The sequence below is a fragment of the Callorhinus ursinus genome, unplaced genomic scaffold (assembly GCF_003265705.2).
Source record: "Callorhinus ursinus isolate GAN/ISIS: 27379988/994484 unplaced genomic scaffold, GSC_fseal_2.0 scaffold6, whole genome shotgun sequence".
NCBI lineage: Eukaryota > Metazoa > Chordata > Mammalia > Carnivora > Otariidae > Callorhinus > Callorhinus ursinus.
The window spans coordinates 50,690,532-50,714,444 of record NW_027397068.1 but is presented as its reverse complement, the minus strand read 5'-3'; the positions used below and the strand labels follow the sequence as shown (position 1 = coordinate 50,714,444).

Sequence of the window (23,913 nt, the reverse complement as noted above, 5' to 3'; positions counted from 1 at the left end):
TCTCTTTTCCTCTCTCCCTTCCTCCCTCCCTCCCTTCCATCCTTTGTTCCTTCCTTTCTTTTTTGTTTTTTCAATCACTCCTTAGTAATATAATCCCAGCGAGCACAATGAGATAAACCTATGGTAATTATCCCATAAGGCATAGCACTGCTGGATACAAATTCAATGATAGCACCAGCAATCACAGAAGGGTCTTAAGGGAGTACAGTGCCCTTTCTCACTGGGAGCATCTTGCACCATGGCCTGCTTGTTGGGAAGGCCTGCTGGCAGTGAGACTGGTCTAATCAACCGTAGCTGGGACGGCTGAGTTGTCTCAGTTCTCAGTGCAATTGCAGAAGTGGGTACTTCCTATTTCCAGGGGGCTGACATCAGAAAATTAACATTATTGCTACTCTTAGGATCTTCCCCCATTTCATTTGTTGCTTACTGTCTCAGTATCAGCTCTGGGAAACAGCATTTTAGTTTTTAAAATCTCCACATTCTCTTTTGAAATAAAGATCTGTTTTTCCCACAAAATTTCCATGGTCTTCATGAATGAGTAAAGAGACAACTCGGGTTACAAAATGTTGCTTTTAAACTTAAAGGTGTGTTTCAAATTGTGAAGTAGCTACCTGAAAGCCTCTTTGATATTTTAAAATTTCCACCATTCAATATCTTCATTCTTTGAAGCTATAACATGTATTATTTTGAAGTGCCCGAAGGCTTCATTTGGAACTATGAAACAAGGCTTCTTTCTTTTTTTTTCCTCGTAGAATACAGCACATCTTGTAGTGTAGCTTGGGCCTAGTGAGTAACATCAAATAACTAAACTTGAGCAAAAGAAAGAAAGAGAGAGGGAGGGAGAAAGGAAGGAAAAAAGAAAGGAAAAAAAGACAAGAAAAAATTATATAAGAATTATGTTTCGCTGCCATTTATTGAGCCTGTCAGGACATGGGGTCGGGGGCACATCTGCACACACAGTCTCATTTGATGGCAAAAGTCATTACTGCTAAAAATAAGTGTAAGTCCGTGAAGGAAATGAAAGGATGCAAAGAAGAAAGGAAGCACGGCATTGCTCTGACAGAATGGACTCTGGCTGTGCCATATTGAAGAATTTAAGAGGAAGGCATTTGCTATTTTTAAAAGGCTTCTGAAGGTTCAGTTTCGACTTAACCAAGCCGAGGGGGTTAAGGATGCTGCTCTAGATCTAGACCACAGGAGTTCCAATCCCAACTCTGTTGTTTAATAGCTATGTGATTGAAATCAAATCCCACACCATTTCTGTGGGCCCCAGCATCTTCATATGTAAAATGAGGACCATAAAACCACCTACTATATGTTTTTCTGTGAGATAATACTTCTAAGTTACTTAGAATGGTTCCTGGACTTTATATTATTGTATCTATGGGTGGGATACTATGGGACCATGAAAGTTATGTTGTAGAAACAATATCTATTGACATGTGGAAACATTTGTTATAAAACAGTATATAGAACACGAGTCTAATTTTATTTTTATAAGATGTGATGAGCACTGGGTGTTATATGCAACTGATGAATTATTGAACACTACATCTGAAACTAATGATGTACTTACTATATTAGGCTAATTGAATTTAAATTAAAAAAGTCATGTGCATATATATATTCATTAACAAAGGAAACATATAATGTTAATAGTGGTCATCTCTGAGTGGTAGGGTTGAGTGATAGGGTTATGAGTGATAGTTACTTTATTCATTGGGTTCTTCCATATTTTCCAAATTTGGCCAAATGTACCCGACTGATTTTATAGTCAAGAAAATAAAAAAAAAAATCACTGTAAATATAGCCAGTATTTTTTTCATAATACTTCTCTCTAAGCAAGAAAGATAAAATCAAGGAGAACAGGGCCTTTCTGTTTTGATGGTCAAGATCGTAGAAAAACTGGCTGGGTCACAGAGGAGTTAAAAATAAAGTGAGGCTCAGTCCAGGGTGCCTGCAGAGAAAGGAAAATAATATGGGATTCAGATTCAAGTGTGTGTTTAGATCTTAACTGCAAACCTCTAATTGTGTGACCTTATATAAGCAACTTAGCATCTATGACTTTCAGTTCCCTATTATACATTAAGGCTGGTTGATGTCTGTTGTGGAGAATACCAGCTGTATATAAAGAGTTAGGCACATAGTATACACATTTGATAATGGTATCTTTATCTTACAGTGCTGTCAATTCATCATATTCATTACTCATTAAATGAAAAAAAAACATTTTTATGCTTCCTGCCATAAGCTGGAACTTAAGTTAGGCTCATGAATGTAACAAATAACTCAGTAATCTGCATTCCTTTTATTAATGTTTGAGTCCAAAGGGCAAGACTGGCTCCATTTTTTGAAGGTATTATTTCTACCTGGTCTTTATGTAACTAAGGGGAAAAAAAGGTAGATGAGCAAACCAAGTCTCAATTTATTTAGAAAAAGAATGATTTTTTTAAATAAAATAATGGTATTTATATTATTTACTATGGACTTCCAAGCCACCCACCTTGACATCAGGCATTTTTTCCATTATTTTGGGGTTTTGTGACTATTTGGTCTCAAGGTCAAATGCTATCTAAATAAATGAGGGGTGGGGTGGGAGGGGAGTCACTCTATCATTACCTGGCTCCAAACCTAATTACTCTCAAAAGCTACACTTCTCAAATTTTAATGCATATAAGAATTTAATGGGCATCTAATTCAATGGGTCTGGAATAACAACTATGATTCTACATTTCTAATAAGCACCAGGTGATGCCAATGCTATTGGTCCATGGACCACTCTTTGAGTAGTGGATTCTACAAGAGCTCTAGGCATAGCAGTGTATCTGGTCTAAATATCCCTATATTACAGGGGACATAAATAGAGGAAAATGAAAATCTCATGATTTCAACCCCCTTTCCAGCTCAACATTGTCTTTAATTTCTAAGCTTCTGCTCATTTTGTTCCTGTTGACTTGCTCTCCGAAGTCTGCCTCCATCTGGTAAATTGCTACTTGTCCTTTAGGTTCCTCTCCAGCGCTGTCTCCTGGGACAAGACCCTCCCAGGACACGGTGGGAACCAGGCTGCCAACAAACGCCTGTAGGCTGGCAGGGATGGCCATTCTCCCACTGGTTCCTCTGCCCAGGCTCACTTGAGTCACCTGCTCAGTGCCGGTCAAAGGCCCCAAGAGCTCCTCCGGCAGGGCAGGACGCATTTTTAGCCACATTCCTCCCAACCAGACATTTCCTCAGGCTCTGCAGTCCTTCAGGACACCGTAGTTCACCTGCCCAAAAGGGATCAGTGGCCTTTTCACTCTCGAGCTTTTGCATAGTCTTTTGAATCCCTTGAGGGGAAGATCCCTATAAAAATACAAGGTCATATACAAATATCCAAGTAACACAACAGCATTAAGAGCTGTTCTCTTATTTTTTTTTAAAGACTTTATTTATTTGACAGAGAGCGAGACAGCAGAGAGAGGGAACACAAGCAGGGGGAGAGGGAGAGGGAGAAGCAGGCTTCCTGCCAAGCAGGGAGCCTGATGTGGGACTCAGTCCCAGGACCCTGGGATCATGACCTGAGCCAAAGGCAGATGCTTAATGACTGAGCCACCCAGGTGCCCCAAGAGCTGTTTTCTTTAAAACATAAAAATATTTCTGTGCCACTGAACCTCCTTTCTATCTGGCAAGGACACACCAAACGTTCTGGCATAGGTGGGCCAAGAAGGTAACATAAGTCAGTGAGGGTGGTCAGTTAGGGGCAGTGTCTGGGCAAGTTCCACGACTCATCTGAGCAGGGCTGCATCCAGCTACCCTCCCACAGGGAAATGCCACCCAGGGCTGCCAGATCTCCCAGGTGCCAGAAATTCGGAGTTTTATATGAAATCTCCTGCATCAACAAATCCAATTTTTGGTTGTTGTTTAAACACTGTGAAAGCCAAACCAAACAAATCTATGGGCCAGATGCAGCTGGTTAGAGGAATACAGGGAGGAACAGAGGATTTTTTGCATTTCATTTAAAGTGACTCTGCTTTTAAGTAATTTTTCACTTCTAGCCTGTTGAAATCAATTAGAGCCAAGAGTAAAGCTTACCAGTGCCTGACATAGTGGTCCTTGGTGATGGCTTCACTCTCAAGCTGAGAAGTGGGCAATAATGTCAAGTCTTGCTCAAGATACTCTTAGCCCCTATACATATAACCTGACATACAAAGCCCAAAACACCCAGAAGCATCTGGGAAAGTCTGGTTCCTATGTCTGCATCAACTGTTTTTTTTGAGTATTGTTTTTCCTGGCCTTCTTTTCAGAACTGCCATGTAACATGAGGATTCCAGAGGGCTGGGTGAGCACATCTGGTTCTGACCAAAATCTATATGGGCAGTGCAGCATCTGATTCCAATTCTAATTATGCAGCAACTTCTCAAGTCAGGCAGGAGAGGTAAAAGGCTCTTGATATTTAGGTTTAGAATGGCAAAAAGAAATCTATGAAACCTTCCCAGCTTGAACAGCATGTGGGAAGGAGAAAATTAGTGGGTGTATCAGCAATACATTCTGTATCATCTTTAGCCAACAGTAGCCTGCAAAGCAAATGACTACACCTATAAGAATATTATATTTGTGGTGCCCAAAGCACTCTTTTTATTGCTTTCATCTTTTGTGTTTTTCCGCCATTTTTGTCTTTATTTTTCAGATGGGAAAACAACCACCAAGATACCTGAAATAATGTCTTCATGCATTATACACCTTGGTGTCCTCCTTGCACCTCAATAGAAGTTCAATAAATACTTGTCAATTGAACAAATGGACAGATACGTTCTTTTAAATCACAGAGGCTAGAACAATGACATTTCAAAAATTTATTTTTATTTATTTTTTAAGTTTTTATTTTAATTCCAGTTAGTTAGCATACAGCGTTATATTAGTTTCAGGTGTACAATATGGTGATTCAACACTTCTAACACACCCTGTGCTCCAGTCAGAGAAAGACAAATACATGATTTGTGGAATTTAAGAAATAAAGCAAATAAGCAAAGGAAAAAAATAAGAGAGAGAGGGACAAAGCAAGAAACAGACTCTTAATTATAGAGAACAATGTGATGGTTGCCAGAGGGGAGGGGGGTTGGGGGGTGAGGGAAATAGGTGATGGGGATTAGAACAATGACATTTCTTACACTGTCTTATGTACTTAACAACAAGTCAGAGGTGCCCATTCATTGCACATAACAATGAATGAATACCAATGAACAAGGCAAGATGCTTACAAGCTCCTTCCGATCACCAATGGGCAATATAAAATTTCCAGCGTGGCCATTACCACAAAGGTATTAACACATGGCATTATGAAAACATGTAATAGGAGGATTTGCTCTAGTCAGGGGTATCAGAGGAGGCTTCCTTGGGGAAGACACAAAGGATGTATAGGGCTGTTCATTAGGAAAGAAGGGTGGAAAGAACAATCTGGCCTATTTTAGCAAACTGTGGCCCATGGGCCAAATACAGCTCATCACATGTTTTTATAAATAAAGTTTGATTGGATCACAGCTGCACCCATTTGTTCACACACTGTCTATGGCGGCTTTTGCATTATGATGGCATTAGAACATGGCTCATTGATACTTAGATGGACCTATTCTGAAGCCAAACTACACACAAACACACACACACTGTATAGTACATGGGCTTGACAGTATGTTAACTTCTTTTTTTTTTTTTTTTAAGATTTTATTTATTTACTTGAGAGAGAGAGAGAGCACAAGCAGGGTGAGGGGCAGAGGGAGAAGCAGACTCTCCACCAAGCAGGGAGCCCAATGTGGGGCTCAATGCTGGGACTCCAGGATCATGACTTGAGCCAAAGGCAGAAGCTTAACCAACTGAGCCAGCTACCCAGGCGCCCCAACAGTATGTTAACTTCTAACAGTATTTTTCAAGTTACAGGTCACCACCCATCAGTGGGTCATGAATCAACTTAGTGAATTATAGCCATCCGTTGTTTTTTTTTTTTTTAAAGATTTTTATTTATTTGACAGAGAGAGACAGTGAGAGCAGGAACACAGGGGGAGTGGGAGAGGGAGAAGCAGGCTTCCCGCTGAGCAGGGAGCCCGATGTGGGACTCGATCCCAGGACTCTGGGATCATGACCTGAGCCGAAGGCAGACGCTTAACGACTGAGCCACCCAGGCGCCCTAGCCATCCGTTTTTAAAAATAAAGTAGGAGAGATTTTTTTTAAAAATCATAGCACATCACACATAACAAGAAAAAATATTTAGTGAAACTTTTATTCAGATATACATACATATACCAGACCACAATGAGAAATAAGTATTTCTTATTATGGGTCATGGTCCAAAAGTTTTGAAAAACATGGACTCATAAAATAAATTGATAATTCTCTTCCTAAATGTTAGTTTTAAAGTGGAGGTCCCAGGTAGTTTTTTTTTTAGTCAATAGGTAATTTATGCATTGTCTCATTTGATGTGTTCCAATTTTTATGTTTGTTAGAATCAATGGGTTTTGGAGGGCTCAGTTGATTAAACATCCAACTCTTGATTTTGGCTCAGGTCATGATCTCAGGGTGTTGAGATCAAGGCCGGTCTGGCTTCCCACTCAGTGGGGAGTCTGCTTGTCCCTCTCCCTCTGCCCTCCCCCCTCTAAAAGAAATAAATAAATCGTAAAAAAAAAAAAAAAGAATCCATGTGTTTTTGAAGATGAATACTGAGCGACATTCACTTTGTGTTCACTCAGAAAATTTTTTAAAAAAGTATATTCAGGGCATCATCAACAACCACATGTAATGAAAGAGAACTCTAAAACCTGAAAAACAAAACAACAAAAAACCTCAAAAAGAGATCTAACACAAACCAGTGGACAAAAGGAATCCATCACCAAATTCTATTTCCTCTTCTGTGTTCAGTGCCCAAGACCGCTGACAGAAATCAAAAGGCTTACCCGGCCATTTCTGACCCTGAGTAATAGTTTCCAATAATATCCTGATGATAACCGATGTGGTTTCAGGGAAACAAAACAAATGCTTATTCTGCTAAATGATTTTGTTCCTGCAACTCGTCCATTCCTTATCTAAGTGACCCTGAAATACACATGCACACACAGCCCATAAGTGATTAAAGCTAACCAACCACAGACTTGATCTTGCCAGTCCTCCCTGGGACCCACTTCTCTTCGCCAACCAAGGTCACAGGAGTTATCAAAGATTTTCCTTGTTTGTTTAAGAATTAGAATAAATACTAAGTCATTAGTTAACCAAGCTGTCATCAAAGGACATTTCTCACTGTTATTTCATGATCATCCTACCATGGCAGAGTACAAAAGTGTGGAAGGTACCGTTTATAGCATCCGGTTTGCAAAAGCATGGCTGCGAAAAGCCTGGTATATATATTCCTAGTATGTTACACCCACAGGCAATACACTAGAGGGTGTTAGGGTTGGAAGGGACTTACAGGTCACATAGTTGGAACCTGTCATCTTACTGATGAGAAAACTATGCGGTGAAGTGACCTGTTGGAATTCAACCCAGGTGTTTGTGCATCAGTTGAATACATTCTGCCCTTGCTGTTCTGGGAAAATGTTGTGCAAAGCTGAGCCCCTGAGTTCGGTGTGGTCTGTGAGTCTAATTTTCTGAGAGAAGGGCAGAAGTCTAAGCAGCGTGGGACTCTGTATTCCACCAGGCCTGCTGATTCCGGGGGCAAACTGAGCGGTCATCTTGCTGCCTGCCTCACGCAGCACACTCCGTTCGTTTCCCGAGCAACACTGAAGACGGCGAGGCAGGTGCACCAAACAGATGGTCTCCAGTACACTCTGCTTCCTACTCTCCTCCAAGGGCAGCCTGAGCCTCCGTTCCCACATTTTAGGGAGAAGCTGGCCTTGCATTACATCTACCGTGAGTTCCTATACAGGTGTGTACGTTCATGTATTTATGAAACACGTATGATAAGCTAAGAACATGCTACGTGCTGTATGCATGCTGGAGCCTTCAGAGAGAGCAAAAGCAGCACAGCCCAGGGTAGAATGTTATAAATGGCACCCCAGTGGTACACACACAGAGTGAGAATTAAATCATATGTATTGCATTTGGATATATAGGTCTTGGAGTTATATTCAAAGACTTTAGATTCACACAAGATTCTTGCCCGCCAGCTGAATTTCCACCAGCTTGTCCCATGTTTTCTAGTCATGAAAATGTCACTGGAAGCAACTTGGAAGAATTTAGAAACCTGGCTTGGGGCCCTGGTGTTACTATTTACTAGCTGAGTGACCTTGAGCCAATTCCCCAATCTTCCTGATCATCGGTTGCTTTTTCCTTAGCAAGCATGACAGCACCTATCTTATAGCTTGTCAGAGGACGAAGATGATACATGAGAGCAGAGGGGCTAAAAAGCAAGTTACTTCATCTCTCTGTGCTTCTCTGTCTCCACTTATAAAATCAGCATAATAGAATCCCCATCAGGAAATTGCTGTGGAAATGAAATGAGATGATGATGTCTTCAGTACGTAATACACTTTAGTTATCCTAGGGAAGTGTCCTGTGAATTGTAAAATGTTATATAAAAGTGAAATGCTATTAACTATTAAAGTTAAGCTCGGTCAAAAGGAGAGTCCTGGGATCAGAATCATCCCCAGATGCTACACATCCAGGAGATTGGATAAAACAAGCCTTCAGGTTTCCGTGCTGTTCCAGAAGTTCACATAGATGGCTCTGCTTTGGTTGTAATGTCATAGACCTATCCAGCTGAACATAGGCTTCTTTTCAGACCCTCTCCTCTCTTCTTTCTTTTTAGATAGCTTCTCAGAGTGTAATTCCTTTAAGCATCTGTTCTAAAGTATTTATGTTAGTCCTGTGTGCGTAGAAAAAAAATGACACCAAGGTTTTCTGTCTTAGTCTGCTTATTCTTCCTATTCTTTAAAGCGGGAAGAATGATTTTTTCCCATCCTTGAAATGTCACCTCCTCAAAATGAGATAGCTCAGCACCAAAACAATTTGAAACCTAAAGGGTGATCTAGATAGAGAGGATGTAATTACCCACATGAATGTGAAATTACAAAAAGAAGACTCAATATTCTTTTCTTTGGGTTTGAACCCATCACTGTTCATGAGTATTAGTGAATTTCTGCCTCAGTAACCATTAGAAATTGACTGGTAGCCTATCTTTTGACCAATTTTTTAAGATGGTTCAATTCAGGTAAAAAAAAAAAAATCCATTGGAGACTTTATCTTATTCATTCAAGTGACCCATTTTCCAAAACAACCAATTGTTTTTGTTGTTAGAATTCACTCAGTTTCTATTCATACAATAGCTTGCATGTGGAGACAAAACTTAATATCTCAGTTGGGGGAAGAAAATGAGCCTGATTACAATATTAGCATTCCTCAAATCCAGATTTGTTCACTCAATAGTAAGCAAGAGTGTGTGAAGAAGGTATTTAGCTTAAGTCTGCAGAAAGAAAATGACTACCCATGCTTTTAAATTATTGGCCTTATGATTTTTTGAAATGCAAAGTAGAAGGAGGAGAAGGAAGAGATGAGAAGGAGAAGAAAAATCTTGTTACAAAGTATGGACAGATGCAAGTGAGTGTCGGCTGAAAATTCCAGCTACAGTCATCAATAAATATGCATGTCTGTGCCTGTTGCGTAGTTCCAACACAATGACCCTGGTTTTCACATTTTCTAGTGAAGAGTGCTATTCTGACTTAGCTGTCCTGGAAACACCTGCTCTGTTGTGTAATATTGATGAACTTGAGTTTGGAACTGCTAGCTCTATACTTCTCTCTGTGAATTATAGGACACGCATAAATGATTAAAACAAGGCAACCAGAAATCTGATCCTGCCAGGCCTCCTTGGGATCAAATTCATTTATCAGCCCACCAAGGTCACTGACCTTGATTACCCAGAGCCTAGCTACTAAAATGATTAATTGATCTGTTCTCTCATTTCACTCATTTAATTTAAAGGGGGGGGAGCGTAAAAGCAAAAATATTTTCAATGAATTGACCTGTAAGCAATCTTACTTCGCTTGCTGCAGCCTCTAAAGTATTTATTAATGGTAATGAGAAGCATTAATACAGGCTACAGCAGAGAGAAGAACAAACAAAGCAGCCGTAGCTCTTCTTATACATCTTCCTCATATTAATTAACTTGTGATCCCAAGTTTAATCCTCTCTACAATTCTCTATACCATTCTAACTTCAAAAGGTGTGTAGGCATATGAATTGAAAGAATATACTGGAGGATATGAAGATCTAATTTTATTTCTGCAGAGGAAATAATTAAATAATTTTTAATATGTTTATTTTATAATCAATGGATAACCTTAATTTGAGTAAAACATCATTTTTCTCAAAACTTCAAGGAAAAGTTGTCCATTAGAAGTTTCTTGAAAAAAAAAAGGAAATTTCCTTCAAATGATATTGTTGTCTTCTTCATGGAATGGTAAGCATAGAGAATATAATAAAAGCATATGTATAAACTAATTAATTTTCATTGTAGGAGCCAAATAATCAAAGAATTAATTTATTCTAACCATCTGGACAGCGTCATACAATATTGTAAAATGATTAAAATGGGTTCTACTCGAAGTATATTGGTAAATATTTAACAACTGCTTGGGGGATGGGAGCCCGGATTTGTGGTAAATACACCCGCTGGGACTGATTTCAAACTTTCATGTAAAGTCACTGAACACAGAGTTAGGAAGAAATGTGCTGTAATATACCACCGTATGTTATCTTCTTCATACAGAATCTGCAAGATTTAGCAGATAAAAAGTCAGAACGCCCAGTTAAATCTGAGCTTCAGGTAAACAACAAATAATTGTTTTAGTATCAGTATTTCCATGTAATATTTGGGTCACAACTATACTAAGGGATTTTCCATTGTTTATCTGAAACTCACATTTAACTAGGCATCCTAGATCTTATCTGACAATCCTAATGTAGACATCACAGACAGAAAGACCTCAGGTACATAAATAACAGTAAAATGTAATGATGAATTTCTAGTATTTATTACCTTTTTTGAATATAATTTAAATAATCTGCTTTTTCATAATGACTGTGTTTGACAACTCCATGCAAAATTCCTGAAAACTTAACAATCAGTTTTTTGCAAGTCAGCTTTAGCACACCTCTGATATTTTATGTAAGTGTAATAAGGTTCACCAGGGTTAGACTTTGAAAACACAATGATACAGAGTTTAAAGTGTATCTCAGCTCATAATACTAAGATTTTAAAATAACTTAAAATACTACTAAGATTTTAAAATAACTTTAAAATAACTAATAAAATAACTGAAAATAACTTTAAATAATTTAAAATGACATGGCTTCATTCAATTTTACCAGAAGTAAATTTCATTACAACCAAACTCTCCCAAACTCCACCCCGCCCTCCAAGCCCCACCCCTGGGGAAATTTCTCTGTCGCAAGGAAGAGCACATCTTCAGACTTCTTCCTTTCCATTTTTAGGGATTTGTGTGGTATCAGGCCCTCTTTAGAATTGGGTGATCTTAATGAAAAAGCTCTAACTTCAAAGTTTCTGCCATTTTTCTGTGGGACTGAAGGGGGGGACCTAGAGTAGAAGGTCCATCTGTTCCTGTGTTTAGCTGAACACTTTGATCAGATGATGGTAATGCAAAGATAAGCCTGGAATTTTGCTTGGGGTAAAGGGGAAAAATCTGCACTGATCCACAACAAAGTAATGGGGTTAGGAGTGTGTAGGCCTGCAGTTAGGGGAAAAACGTGATGAAGATGAGCTCTACAGAACAGGTTACTGAGGAAGCCAAAACAACAGTTTATCTAATTTTGTTTGTTTTGTTCTTTCTTTTTCTGCAGAGGACCACGTAATCACAGGCCCCTGATGCAGGTGCAGTGGGGGCATGGAAAGGGACCTGGCTGTTTCCAGTGTGAGCCTCTGGGGTGTCTGCAGCACCCCTGTTAGCTTCCAACACACCCCTCTTGCCCTGGGTGCTACCAGGTCCTTCTTCAGCTTGGGGAGCCAGCTGAGTGAAGCTTTTTTTTTTTTTTTTTTTTCAGGTGACAGCTCTGGACCCCATGAGGGTTACAAATCTGGAACACTTCACGAATTTGCCTGTCATCCTTCCGCAGGGGCCATGCTAATCTTCTTTGTATCATTCCAATGTTAGTATATGTACTGCCAAAGCGAGCACCAGTTTATCCAATTTTTAAAAATTAAATAGATACATACATACATGAAACAGATGTCCTTTACTTTAGTCAAACATTATGCTCAAAGGGATTTTTAAAGTCAAGTCATTTTTTTTGACATTTGGGGCATTCTTATTTCATGGTAAAAACTTGTAGGGTGAATGACAAATCACCCTGTATCTATATTATTTTTTTATTAGACTAGGTTTCCTTTTAGGTTTTCTTTAAGTGAGGAACCCCCAGTACAGATACTTTTTTGTATTTATACATTCATGTATGATCTAGTTTAATTTTCATTTAATTTAATTAACATTTGCCTTAAACGTTAACTTCAGATGTCAGTGGAAAATATAAAGGTAGACACTAACTGTAGCATTAAAAACAGTAGTCTGTATTTTATGTCCGAACACATATCTGATATAGACATCTGCATGAAAAATTGCAAATTTGGATATCAAAACCAGTAGCTATGTAGAAAGTTCTATTTTTCTCATTTCTAATATTAGGAAGTTATATGGCAAGTAGCAATAGTTATTAAACATGTTTGCAGTTTCTTCTAGTAATATGAATAGTAACACAGAAGTATTCCTACAAGGTCTTCATTGTTGTTTATAAACCTTTTTTAGTTTCCAAACTGAGGTTTGACTATACCAGAAATCTGTTATATTATTGATAATTATTGAGCTAGACAGAATTAAATCATTTCACTAGAATAACCAGGTCTTCTAATCACTTAATTAAACTGATATTGATTGGTTCAAAAGTGCAACCTAAAATTATTTTAAAGATTACATCATTTGTCAAATTCTCTATATTACCTAAGACACTCAGTGATGAAATTAATCCTCCTACATTTACCATTCTAAAATGAAATTGAATGTATTTCCATTTTTTCTTAGTGATGTTGAAGATGTACAAATCAAAAAAAGAGATGGTAAATTTGTCCCAAATAAAAATGTGAAACTAATTCAAAAGTTTAAACAAAATATTTCATAAATAGTATGGAATAAATAAAATACTAGAAATATAAGAGAAAGTGAAAAGAAATTATTATATCCAAAACTTTGTCTCATTTGTACATAATAGAGTATTATATTGTTGTTGTCATTGTTATTTGCTCTTATTAAAAAAGAAATTATTGTATTTGGGATTTTGTCTCATTCTTACATAATGCAGGGTTATTGTGGTTTCTATTATTATTTGTTCCTATTAATTTTTACTTAAGCCTACTGGAGAGGTTGTAGCATTTTTGATCACACAATAATGAAAAGGTCACCAAAATGGTACTGAGGATCTCAAGTTCACCAACCAGCTGGGTGACTTGGGCAAGTCACCTTGCCTCTCTGCATCTCAGATATACCCTGCAGGAAAAAAAAAAAAAAATTGTGGAAAAAAGCTTAACAATGGGGTATTGGATAAACACATTAAAGAACTTTTAGAGATGGTATAATATACAGTTATTTAAAAGGATAAGATAGGGCGGCTGGGTGGCTCAGTTGGTTAAGCGTCTGCCTTCGGCTCAGGTTATGATCCCAGGGTCCTGGAACCAAGTCCCACATCCGACTACCTGCTCAGCGGAGAGTCTGTTTCTCCCTCTCCCTCTGCCTTCTCCCCCTGCTCATTCTCTGTCTCTGTCTCACTCTTTCTGTAAAATAAATAAATAAAATCTTAATAAAAATAAAAAGAATAAGATAGAACTATGTTTGCTGACATTAAAATATGTTAAAAGTAATTAAAGAAACAAATTGAAGAAGACTGTATATAATACAGCTCTATTTTTGTTAACAAATAAACATGCAAACATAGAAGTCTATGAGTACACAATGGAATATTATGCAGCCATAAAAAGGAATGAGAGCTTGCCATTTGCAATGACGTGGATGGAACTGGAGGGTGTTATGCTGAGTGAAATAAGTCAATCAGAGAAAGACATGTATCATATGACCTCACTGATATGAGAACTTCTTAATCTCAGGAAACAAACTGAGGGTTGCTGGAGTGGTGGGGGGTGGGAGGGATGGGGTGGCTGGGTGATAGACATTGGGTAGGGTATGTGCTATGGTGAGCACTGTGAATTGTGCAAGACTGTTGAATCACAGATCTATACTTCTGAAACAAATAATGCAACATATGTTAAGAAAAAAGAAAAAGAAGAAGAAGATAGCAGGAGGGGAAGAATGAAGGGGAGTGAGTCGGAGGGGGTGACGAACCATGAGAGACGATGGACTCTGAAAAACAAACTGAGGGTTCTAGAGGGGAGGGGGTGGGGGGATGGGCTAGCCTGGTGATGGGTATTAAAGAGGGCACATTCTGCGTGGAGTACTGGGTGTTATGCACAAACAATGAATCATGGAATACTACATCAAAAACTAATGATGTAATGTATGGTGATTAACATAACAATAAAAAATAAAAAAAAAGAAGTCTATGTGTACAGAAAAACATGGAAAAATGCATACTAAACCATTAACTATACTTACATTTGGGTAGTGGAATTGGAGTCAGTTTGGGAGAAAATTACAACTTTTATTTTATATGTTCCTATATATAAATCTTTACTGGGAACAAGTATCATTCGGGTGGCTCAGTTGGTTGAGCGACTGCCTTTGGCTCAGGTCATGATCCTGGAGTCCCGGGATCGAGTCCTGCATCAGGCTCCCTGCTTGGTGGGGAGTCTGCGTCTCCCTCTGACCCTATCCCCTCTCATGTGCTCTCTGTCTCTCCTTCTCTTTCTCAAATAAATAAATAAAATCTTTAAAAAAAAATGCCCAAAATCACTCACAAAAAGCATAATAAAGTTAAAAATATAATTGTTGGAAAGAAGGAATACATTTATTATTCTTTATAGATTATTTTAACTAGAAAAGCCCAAGAATTAATTGAAAACTATTAAAATTAATAAGAGTTTAATAAAGTAGCTGTTTATAAGATAGTCTTCTAAAATATCTTACCAATCTTCTAATCATAACCAGCTAAAAAGTATAATGTACAAACTGTAAATGATCAAGAATAATATTTTTGACTTTCTTTTTCCACTATCCATTCCATTGGTTTCTTTGTCCCTATCCAGAACCTCACCTAGTTTTCTTTTCCCGGTGGAATGACCCAAACTTCATTCCTGAAGGGTTTGAATCCTCAGTGATCCTGACTTAATGTGAGTGCTATAATTTTCTATCGACTTTACTCTGGGACATGAGAATACTAAAAGACAGCCCAGAGAATCCCTTAGCTTCCACATATAGGCCTTCAACTGTTAAGCAGTAACCCAATTTCCTCTTGGTAATTAGGATAAATCACCCTAGCCCTTGGACTAATTTCCTTCTTTTTCTTTTGGCTAAGTGGCATGAGGATTCCAAATTGGCCAGGTGGCAATCTTATGTTCCAATTCAACACAACTATTGTTGGTAGTCCCAGTAGACTATTCTTCCCTTGCAAAGCAAGACCCCCAAACCAGCAGATCTTGTAAGTACAAGGATAAGAAGCAAAAATTCTGCAAGTAGATTATAAACCAAAAAACAGTAAGTTATTAATTAGCCAAAGTGTTAAGTGAACAAACAGAATAAAAGATATATACATTCTAAGTGATAGACTAGAGAAAAAAAAATTAGAACCATGCAATGAGATCAGGATATTATAATAAAAGGACATTCAAAGAATAATCAGAAAAGAGATCTTGGAAATTGAAAATAAAATAGAAGAAAAAATGTTTAATTCAATAGAAGAGGATGAAGATAAAGCTACCGGGAATCTCGCAAAAAGCAAAACAAGAAAAATAAAAGGCAGAAAATAAAAGAGAAAAGATAATAAAATTAGAGGACCTGGCCAAAAGTCCATCATCCAATTGATAAAATTCCAGAAAAAAAGAGAGAGAGAGAGAAAGGGAAACAATGGAAAATATTTAACAAAATATTTTTTTTAATTTCCAGATTTAAAGAATGTGAGTTTCTTAACTGAAATGGCCCACTGAATGCCCTTTACAGTAAAAGAAAATAGATCCACCCCAAAGTTCATCAGAAACGTGAACCAAAGAAAAGATCCTAGAAGCTTCCAGAGGGAGAGAAAAAGTCACATACAAAACATGAGGTAAAAGAATTTCACTAGCAACACTCAAAGTTATAAGCAACTAGAGAAGTGCTTTCAAGATGGTAAAGGAAAATTATTTAATCCAGAACTAAATATCCAGCCAAACTATCAGTTAAGTGCAAGGATAAAACAAAGATATTTTCAGGCATATAAGATTTCGAAATTTACCTCCCATGCACCTTCTTCTGGAAGCTTGTGGAAGCTTCTGGAAGCTGTGTTTCATCAACAAAAGAAGAAATGGGATCCAATAAAAGACAGGTGATAAGAATGTCCAGGATGTGGTTCTAACAGCAAGTGGGGATGGCAACCAATCTATATTGGAATAGTTAAGAATACTCCAGAACAGACTTTTCCATTAAAGTAAAACTGATAGACAATTTAGTATGTCTGAATAACTTGAGAGATTTTAACAATGACAGAGAATCTATGGTTTAATTAGAAATAGCACATGAAAAATTAAGCACATTTATTAACTTGAAGGGAACAGAAAGTAGTGTAGGAAAAAAACAGTGATACCTAACAAATTATATAATTTCCAAAAGAAAAGATTATGCATTGCACATTTAAAAAGTATTGAGAAGACAAAATAGTAAGGCATTTTTGTACATAAGGGAAAGATGATTAATTTAGATTTTTAGATCTAATAAAAAAGAGATGGTACAGCATGATTTCAAAGGAAAAAAATGCTACTCCTTCAAGTAGTTAAACCAGTGGACTCCAAGCTTATCACCATAACTGATTCCTGATTGAAATGAGAGAGATCACAAATGGAACCCCTGGTTGAGTGTATCAATCAGGCTTTGACAGGAAGCAAGTAGCAGACTCCAGGAAGGTTTAGAGAAGGGATTATATATGAGGTATAGGCAGGTATAGGGAAAACATAAAGAAGAATGAGATGCCCCTGGGTTAGTAAGAGCAGGTGTTACAACATGTACATGTAAAGAAACAAGAGGAGGAAGCTAAAAAGTGTTGAAAATGTCACCTTGAGAGGGGCTGTGACCTTTGGCCTTTGGTGGCAGTTATGCAGCTAGCTCCAAGGCAACTTTACAGGGAGGAAGCAGGGAAATATAGGACCTGACCTCACTGTGTTCCTTCCCTCTGACCCCCTGCAGGGACTACTCTTGGGACAAATCCAGCTGGGAACCAGAGGTGAAATGAACCTATTAAAGGCGTGTACACGGGTCTGCCTCTGAGGCAGAGAACTAGGCACAGAAGGGTGAAGAGTGGTTGCAGGGTAGAAATGGAAGGCATCTGGCTCAGTGAACAGGGCACACACTATTCCACATGGTTGCTTTTATCCCACTTAGTACAGCTAATTGCCACATTAAGACAGACAATATATCATCACTATGAAAAATTATACACTTCATTTTAGTGTGTTTCAAATATGAGGCCAAATAATAATAATAATAATGATAATGATAATAAATCAAACTTTCTCAACAAACACTTTAGTGAAGCATTCTTTGGACACATTCTGATCCATTTGAAAATAAAGAAAAATATTTATGAAGATAATTAATTCATTGCATTTTGCATGTGACCATAGGCAGAGAGGATAATGCAATGGAGGGAAGGGCCATGACCAAAAGAAATTTTGGAAATGCATTTGAAGGGCCGGCATTAATATCATTTGGGGGAAGCGTTGATTATTTGATTTCTTTTTTGCAATGGGATTGGATGGATGGAAGAAACACTCAGGATATGGGGCAGATAATGCTTATAAAATTACCTGCAATGGAACAATGTGTTTCTTGATTCTGAAACACAATGGAGATCTGATCCTAGCTTTAAAAATGTATCTCATCCACAAGTCTGTTACCATCCATCAATATCCTTCGCCAAGGATTCAATGATCACACACTCAGTGCTAGGCACCATTCTAGGGGCTATTGATGCCACAATCTATAAAATAACATTGTCTCAGCCTTCGTGAAAGCTTTGTTCAGACAAATCTTGTGCAGAAGTCTATTATACTTACATAGAAGATAGAAAATGGACGATGATAAGAGCAGAGGTGCTCTAGTTTAATCAGGTGCAGGGAGCTTGGAGCCCTGTGCTTCCCCATTCTTTCTGTTGTTTGGAACCCAGTACATCATTATAAACCTACTGTCTTTATAAGCTTCAGAGTATTAACATCTCAGAGGTAGGGAATAGCAGTATCTACTGGAAGAATTTAGGCTCAAGGAAATCCCAGAAAGATGTGTGCCCATAATTGTCACTTAAAACTTTTAGAGAACTATTTACATTATTAAGTTTTAGAATACTCTTGTTTTATGATCCATTCATTCAATAAATGAGTGCCTTCTGTTTGCAAAGCACTGAGAATCCATGTTGAAAAGACAAAAGTTCCTGACCTTTTGTGATGTCCATTCTTGCCAGGAAGATAGATATTAAACACTTAATTACATAATTGGTTATTTAATTCCAACTGTTGGTTAAAAAGCTAACATCATGTGTTCCAAGCCAAAAGTTCTTCCTTGTTCCTTGTTTAAACAGAATCCATTTAGGACACAAATACATGCTTTCTCTGAGTGTGTGTGTGTGTGTGTGTGTGTGTGTGTGTGCAAAGTTTGATATTATCCAGGCTTACTTATTCTGGGAATAATTTAAACTTTTTTTAAAGATTTTATTTATTTATTTATTTGACAGAGAGAGAGAGAGAATGAGCACAAGCAGGGGGAGGGGCAGGCAGAGGGAGAGGGAGAAGCAGGCTCCCCACTGAACCTGACCCTGATATCATGACCTGAGCCAGAGGTAGACGCTTAACCGACTGAGCCACCCAGGCGCCCCTGGGAATAATTTAAACTTTTAATGTAAAGGTGTAAATTAAATGAACTGTCCCCAGACCTCAAATTTACTTTTAGGAGTAAAAGTCAGAATGTAATTTAAAAAAAAAGAAAATCATACTTGTGATGGTTGCCACGAAGGGAAAGTACAGGATGTTTTGAGAGTGTGGGGCTGGCATGGCCTCCTTGAGGAAGTGACATTGGCGCAGATTACCGTTTGGTTGATGGGGATTAATTAGTCCAGGGATTGCAAACTCAAATTCCTTTGTGGGGTGGGGGGCAGACAGGTAACACAAATGTGTGCATCTGGCAGGGGATAAGACTGAAAGAAATATTAAGGCCCAAGGTAGACTGGAGGAAGTCTACTGGCCTTAAGGCATTCAAATTCAAATTTTAAAAATGTATTTCATTTGGGCTGGCCAAACAAAAGAAGTCTGCAGCCAAAGACAGCAGAAGAGCTGGCACGCTTCTCCTGCCCCGACAATTCAGGCAGGGGGAGCAGCAGGTGCAAGAGCCCTGAGGCAGGAGGGAGCCATCTGTTTTGATGAGCTGAAAGAGAGCAGTGGTGGTGGAGGGCAGAAGCAGAAGGACAGAGAGGCTCAGAGGGGCAGGCGGGAGGAGGAGAGCCACAACACTCAGCCTCATCTGCAGGTGGGGGCTGAGGTTTTTACTCTGAGTATCCTTGGAGGCATTGAAAGGTTTTAAGCGGAGAAGTGAATGAATTAGACTTGCATTTTTCAAAGCTCATGGGCAGCAATGTAGGAAAGAATTAAAAGCAGACAGTTAGCAAGCTGCTGTGGTGTTTCCCCATTTTTCCTTTGGATTTTTTTAAACCACACTGTTTAAATAACTGTTCGTGTTCATGCAGTCTTACCCTGGTATTCCTCACTCTAGATAACCAAGCTGGACACTTCCTTCTTGGTCATGACTGTGACAAAGAAATTACAGGTGTCCATGCCGTGGAATGAAAAGCCTGAAATGAAAACCTCACAGCCCATACATAGAATCTTCTATCTGCTGGCAGATATGGCCTTTTGATCACTTTCCCGAAACCCTTATGGGTAAGACAGTCTCTAACCCCCAGAAATTCACATGCCTGGGGAGAGAGATCCTTAAGCCAGTAAATATTAAACGCTGTGGTGCCAACAATGTGAACGTAAATCCCAGGTATTATGGGAGCACCAAGAACATAACCTGCCCCATGTGGAAAATCAGATAGGGCTTCACCTGCAAATCTAAAACTTATTGCTAGATTTATCATTTGGTTCAGTATTTAAAAAGTAATTCTTATTTAGAGATTCTCTCATGTAGACTTTTGTCAGGTAAAAGACATAAATGAATACAATTATATGACTGTGTCAATAAATAACTTGCAACGTTGGTTGGCCCACTCTCTTGGTGGCCCCACTCTTGGTTCTCAAAGACCAAGCAGAAGGGAAGTACTGTGAGTCAGCAAATCTCTATGATTTTTATTGCAAGGCGCAAACTTGAAGATAGGAAAAAATTGAGTAAGCCAGACACATTTGCTTCTCCTTTTAAAAAACGGAAATGACAAACTCTTGCAACTTTCACACACAGCCCAACATGATGTATTTATATTTTTGTTGTTATTGTACAAGACAAATGGAGTGAGCATCTGATGTTAGAATTAATGCACTTTTTCCCCAACTTATATGTTTATTGGCATATTTAGGCTCAAAATAAATTCTTTCCCCTTTCTCTGCTTATGACTTTGTATAAAACATGGTCATACGACATTAGAGTTACAAATAAAACTTGGGGATTAAATGTCATTCCCTTTGTAAAAATGGTCTCCCTTGATGTAGTAATCATTCCTCGTATGATGTCTCTAAATCTAGATTCCAAACTCTCTAGGCTTGTATTAAGGTTTCACACTATAGCTATTTTGTCCTTAGATAAGCAACACAAAATCTTGCGGTGTTGGAAAATCAGCACATGAAAGGGTCATTTATTTCTGCTCATGGTTGAGGGAAGGGGTCTATGCTGCAATCTCTGGGGAAGAGGAAGACTTACAGTGCTCTGCAGAGTGAACGGAGGACATGGAAGTTTCTTTAACACAAGCATTTGCCTCTATGTTCCCATGAATAACAGTGAAGCACAGCTGTGGGACAGCAGATCAATCCAGAAGTCAATCAGGCAAGGTTGGCATCATCATGCTGATTAATTGATTTGTTTTCAGGATGTTGGTCTAATATCTTTATTGCTCAATGAATTAATTTATTCAAGAGTATTCATGAATAAATGCCTCAAAAGCATCTTTCAAATGATAATTCTTCCGACATGGCTATCATATGTCTCTTAAACAAAAGGCAAACTTTGAGAAGCGCTGACTAAGATGAAAGTTCTCCTTTCCACTCTTAGAGGCCTGTATTTTTAATATGGCAAATACATCATGAGGAAAGCAGATGGTAGAGTGGAAGGAACCAGAAGCACTAGCTTTGAATCCCACACTTACCTGCTACTCATGAGTCCTAGCCAGCAGCTGATGGTTGGGTGACAGGAGAATGGGACAAGAAGCTTTTCTCCAGTAAGATCTGGACAGATGCTAGAGTCACACTCCAGTGGACTAAGGTTGAGAGCTGAGCTGCAGGCCCGTGGGGGCACCCAGACTAGTGAATATTCAAATGGCAGCTGGAGGGGAGAGGAGAGTATTGTTGGGATAGAAGTTTAAGTTCACAGTGTGACTCAAGGCAGCCAGGTATTAGCAGCTCAGCACAGGCACACCAGGTCCTACCTGGGGAAGACAGAGGCTGCCAGGGGTATTCTCTGCCCTGAAAGCACTTGGATCAGTGTCTCTCTGGACTTAAGTATCTACGGTAGGTATCTACCAGTAAAGTTCAAATTCCTTAGCTTGACACCAAAGTACTCTGGGGATCGCATGCTACTAGAACTTACTCCTCCCACCTTCAGATGTGTCTTCTATCTACATCATAGCTAAACAGCTAGTTTATGGGTCCAGAAAGTACTCAGCGCTTTTCCAGGGCCATTTCCTTGCTCACACTGCTCCTATTACCTGGGGTACCCCATCTACCCCCACACATCATTACTTGTCCAAACCCTCCGCTCCTTCAGAACCCAGGGCAAAAAGCATCCCCTCCTGGGAAGACTCTCAGACAGGATCTTACTGTCCTCAGAAATCTCACTGCACTTCCTTTGTATTTCACATTTGCCACTTTGTATTTTGCATTAGTTACTTGTATCTGTGGCTGACTCTCCTTCACAGGACCAGAAGCCCCTGGGGGAGTGGTCAAGTCCTCATGCATTTTTGTACTAACCACAGTACCTGGGCTCAGTGCCTTCAATAAAGTGGTTGCCCAATAAATGCCTATTGAGTTGGTCACTGGCTATATTGCTGCCTTGCCTGTTCTACTGAGAGTGAATAAGTAACCATAATTTAATGGCTCATATTGGAGAAGAAGAACAAGAGTGGAGAAGGCAAACCATTATACTGCAAAGCATAAACAATGACACCTGCGTCTGTGTTTTTAAACTGATACAGAAACATATTTCCAAATAATATTGCTCCTACAGGTAACAATAGATCTATTTATTATTAACTGTCACACAGATTTTCTGTAAACTTCAAAGGAATAAGAGGAATGAGGTGAATAGAGGGCTTGAGGTTAGGAATTTCAGACTTCCCCTGGAAGTGGGTGTGCAGAGAAACAAGAAAGCCGGATTCCCTCCTGCAGTGAAAGTGTGCCCCTATGAGTGTACACGGATGCATTGTTTCATGACTTGAGACATTCCTGCTTCACTGAGAGCAAAGGAGGGAGAGATTACAGGAGGGGGTGCCTACTTCACCCCCTCCACGGGCCACAACCAGGACTGTTCCCGCTCTTCCTCTCTCAGTTTCCTTTACAGCACAGGATGCTCTGCCATGAATCCTACCTTCAATGGAGAGAAAAGCAAAGGGGTGTTGAAATGTAGGTCAGGAGAAATTCACCCTGTCAGTCAAGCTAATCATGAGGTCTAACTGGTTGGTTGCACTGATCTGGGTTTTGTGATTGGGATAAAGTACCTTGTATGACTGTGCAAGACTGATTTTCATTCTGGATGTGAACCCGTTTTCCTCACCTGGTGTGTAGTCAAAGTCCCCATGGCTCTTGCCCTCCGGAGGGTGTTGGGTGCCCTTGAGAGGTTGTGAAAGTCGGGCTGGCTCCCATAGCTGCCGAGACAACCAGAAGCTCAGAAAGTGGAGCCTTCACGCTGCTGCCAGAGGGAGTGCCAGGACAGTGCTCAAGCTTTTCAAGTCCCTCTGCGTGCTCACATTCTGTGCCCCAGCTACCACCGCAGTGGAAGAGATTGCCTTTGCGACAGTCTAGGTCACTTGACCCTGGCTCACATGAGGAGAGAGGAGGGCCTTGGAGAGGCAAACAGATCTTCATTATTTCATATGAGGAAAATGCTGCCTATCGAGTAAAGGCCAGGGATTCAAAAAATAAATGGAATCACAGGCAATTTAAATGAGATAATCGAAAGTATAAGTTTAATGCAATTAAGTTCATCAAATCCCATGCGTTTTCATTTTAAAACTCCATTTTCATTAAATCCAATTACTTCCCTCTATGACTTCGGCTTTAAATGAATGTCAGCAATGATTACAAGGAATCCCTCCCTCCTGCCATCCCCACCCCCAACCCCCCAGCCGCTTTCAAGGTAAAGATGCAGGTGGTTGCAGCTACCAAATGCAAGTGCTTCCCAATCCACATAGGGGCAGACACTAGTTAAGGACACCATCTCAATGAATGCACTTGAAAATACTGAGTTTCCTAGGGAGGAGTTAAGATGGCAGAGGAGTAGGGGGACCCTACGTTTGTCTTGTCCCTTGAATCCAATAAAAATACTGAGTTTCTTTTGTTCTTTCTGCCC

At 39.2% G+C, this 23,913-nt stretch overlaps 1 non-coding gene across 1 annotated transcript; it reads right to left on the bottom strand.

Annotated features, from left to right (window-relative positions):
- Positions 1-12,043: 12,043 nt before the first annotated feature.
- On the bottom strand, positions 12,044-12,150 carry LOC112819509 (U6 spliceosomal RNA). Its single transcript, XR_003206881.1, has one exon. It is a non-coding gene; the product is annotated as a U6 spliceosomal RNA (small nuclear RNA).
- Between the last annotated feature and the right edge of the window lie 11,763 nt (positions 12,151-23,913).